Source organism: Apis dorsata, unplaced genomic scaffold (assembly GCF_000469605.1).
Source record: "Apis dorsata unplaced genomic scaffold, Apis dorsata 1.3 scaffold_222, whole genome shotgun sequence".
Classification (NCBI taxonomy): domain Eukaryota; kingdom Metazoa; phylum Arthropoda; class Insecta; order Hymenoptera; family Apidae; genus Apis; species Apis dorsata.
The window spans coordinates 544425-548178 of NW_006263504.1; the positions used below are offsets into that span (position 1 = coordinate 544425).

Below are 3754 nucleotides of genomic sequence, written 5' to 3' on the forward strand. Positions count from 1 at the left end.
GGGACGTCTGCGTGGCGGTCTGTCAATGGATTCTGGGAGATCTCTCCTCGCGAGCGATGATTTTCTGTGAAAATTTCCACGATCGAAACTCGCAGGATGGGGGTGGGGGATAGACTGGAATCTGGAGAAATCGTGGAGAGAAGCGGGATTATAAATTGAAATTAATTTTAAAAGTTAAAAGTTGGACGGACGAATGGGGAGGATAGAGTGGAAAATGGTGTCGGGTAAGATACGTAAGGAAGGTTGTGCGAGTTGGAGATGTATGAGGCGTTGAAATTTGTTAGGAATTGTGGATAAAGGGCGAAGTTGGGAGAGAAGAATTTACAAATCGAACGAGGTATGGAAATAAGTTCATTGAAAATTAAACTACTCCCTCCTCCCTCCCCCCCCAAGGGGAAATAAAATGTTTCTCGAGTTGGAATGGAATCGAATTGTGCGAATTCGAGATCGTTGGAGACGTTTGAATTGAAAGTTTAGCTCGAATTTTTGATATGCGATGTGCACAAGGTTTTAACGATCTCGTGGAATTTTTTTTTTTTATGGATTCCATCTGTAAATAAGTTTTAAAAATTACTGTTGTTCGATCCGTTCATTATTTGTACGAGTTTTAAATCCTAATATCTTTAAATTCGTTATCAGGAATGTTTTTTAAATACTCGATTTAAATTGGAAGCAACCACACAGCGGATGAAAGAACGAGAGAAGAGCTTCTTTCCTATATCAACTTTTAATCCATATTGTAAATTATACGGAAATCTCGTTAATTTCCGCAAGTGTTTGGAAAACATCAAGAAAGTTTGTCCATTTCGCGGAATACCTCAAACCTGTTTTTCAAACTTGATTGAATTCAAGCACTTCTACAAATTCTTAAATTAAACTTAATATCTCACTTAATCGTTCGAGAAGAGATTATTTTAATGAGAGTCTATTATTTTCTTTTTTTTTTTCTTCCTTTTCATCGTGTAAGAAGACGTCAGTAGATAACACAAGAGGATCAAATTTTTGCCAATACTTCTTTCACGCTTTTTATTTATTAGTAATTCTTTAAATACAAAGTATTTGCAAAACAAAAAATCCTAATTAGATTCTAATTAAAAAGATGTTATAAAACCACACTTTTTTATCAAGAGGAGAATTTCAAGTTTTTCAATCAAAAGCGTTAACGATCTCGTGAAGGATAATCTTACTCCACCTTTCCACATTTCTCCCTAATTTCAATTGAACGTTTCCTGCGTGCAAGAAAGTGCTTAACAAGGTTACTTTGTCCAGAAGAATTTTTAAATATCTTTCAACAATTTTGTACCAATTTCCTTTTCCCATGAATCGTAACGAAGACACGACACGGAGATTCGCAGTGACCTGTGACCATTCGTTAGGAACTTTTTTCAATAGGATTATGCGAGAGATTAGGTGCGCCCGTTTTCGATAAAGAGGATTCGACAAAACGAGAAAGAAAGAGAGAGAGAAAGAAAAAAAATGAAAATTCGACATCCACGATGGAAGCCAGCTTATCTAAAATCGTTCTCCTCTGCTTCGTCGTGGACATTTTGTTCGCCATCCGCGCCCGTTTCGTCGTTTTAATTATTCCAAACGTCCGCTCACGCGCAACATGGAGCCGTAATCAAAAGTTCCATGCTCGCCGTTATCGTTTCCAACTTCTCTAATCCAATTTCACTCTTTATCCCTGATCTATGGCCATCCTTTCTGAATTTCTGGGATGCATCGATACTTTTTGAAAATTGTTTACCTTTGCAATTTATTTGGATAGGAATAATTCGACGAAAGTAAATAACAGGTATATAAATTAGAATCACAGTTCGTAGTCTCGAGAAAAGAGATTATGAAATAAAAATAATTCGTTCATATATGTATGAGCGAAAATAGACACGAGAAGAATTGACGCACAAAAATGTAGATAAGATTCATTTGTTAAGTTGCAAGCTTATTTAAATTCTTCAAAGAAATGGAAGAAGACGTCTCTATGATATTCGCTCTTTGTCTAGCCCGGAAAATCGGTCCAAACGGAAATGTTGAGTCGAAGATATTCGAGCGGAAAATAAATTATCGCATATCGACGGTCCCTCGAAAGAATTCCGTTCTCGCTCGCTTTTCTTGCGAGGCTAGCGTTCGTTGGCAGAATTTCTTGGTGATTTATGTTACATTAGGTCGTGAGGATCGAACGAAAGAAGTATTCAACGTGCATACACGGGACCACCACGTAGCTGGTAGCTCGTGAACCAAATTGAAATCGCACGAAAGAAAGTAAAGTAATATACCGTCCACCGTTAAAGATCCTTTCCTTCTGGTTTGCAACGCCATTTTCAAGAGCTATTTTTCGTGATTTTTACGCGATGTTTCAACGAAAACACGGATTAAAACGTCGATGTTCGATTAACCCCGAGGAACGTCCATGCCCCTCTCCTTCCCCCTTCACGATCTTTCCATCCCGCTCACCGATGGTAAACAGGAGGCTGGCTGCGGCTGGACTTGGAGCAATTAATCGTTCCACGACCGCCAAACAACCGACATCGTCGCTATCGATCTCGATCAGAGCTCGGCTATTTGGGATCTTCCGGAGAAAATCAACACCCCCGTTTTTTGCGAATCCTTGCTGGACGATCGGGTAAATGATGGCCAATAGTTAGCTTGTTTGGAAAGGAAGAGGAAACTGGAGGCCAATTTAATATCGATGGATCTGATCGATGAAATCTTTTAATCGTCGAGTCAAGTTTGGATAATAAGGGTAATAATCCGTGAGATCATCCAATTTGAAGAAGAATTCTTCTTCTTCGTTAGGGATATCAACTCCTCTTGACTCAACTTCTTTTTCTACGAAGAACTCTTATCCTTGAAACTCCAAACAATCACTCGAAATTCGATCGAGGAAACCATCGATCTCGGTACAATGATCAGTTTTCCAACAGCGTCTCGTTGAAAGATAAATTCGCATCGATCAAATTTCTGATCAATCTTGGCTCGGAAGCGAGTTGAGGAATAGGAAACGCAGTCGGAAATATCTTTTTTTAAAAGAATATTCACGGGTCCGGGCGATATATCCCTTCATTCTTATCTCGCAGGAGAAGAAGGCACAATACCTTTTCGACGTGGTATATACAAAGCTATATACATATACATATATATATATATATATATGTATAGAGAGAGAGAGACGGTCGAATCGCCGAAAGTATACAACCAGCTCGCGAAATTCCACAGGACTTTCATCGACATTACAATAACTGCAATATATCCGGCCGCGGGTCTGTTCCTTCGCGATACCAGGCGACGGGTCCGCNGTGGATGAAAAGGAAGGTTGTACGCGACGGGGGGGATGAGAAGACAGGAGTTGGTTGGGAGGAAAGGTTGGCTGCCAGTCGACGACGGTGCAACAATGGCGGAATATAAATCTAAATCCCGAGCGCCATCTTTCCTGTCCCGTTTCTCGCCAACCACCCCTCATCCTTCGATCCCTCGCTCCTTTCAATCCCTTCTATATTCTCCCTTCCCATTCTCTTCTTATTCGTCCCCTTTGTTGTCTATTTTCCCTATCTCTTGTGTTCCGCTCTACCACCACCATCGTAACCGCCCGTTTATTTCTCGCTTCCTTCTTGCCTCGCGCCTCTTCTGTACACCTCGTGTGTACAGAGGGACAGCTGGGACATTTTTCTCCCTACAACTTTTCCCCCCTATTCGATACAGACGCGTCTCGTCTCGTCTCGTCTCGTCTCGTTTCGTGTTTCTCGTTAAATCTTCC

The 3754-nt window shown here is 40.6% G+C and overlaps 1 protein-coding gene across 10 annotated transcripts in view; it reads left to right on the plus strand.

Moving 5' to 3' along the window:
• The window catches only part of LOC102681371 (dystrophin, isoforms A/C/F/G/H-like), a 428634-nt gene that overhangs the window by 348915 nt on the left and 75965 nt on the right, over positions 1–3754 (plus strand). The gene's annotated exons all lie outside the window — the stretch shown is intronic.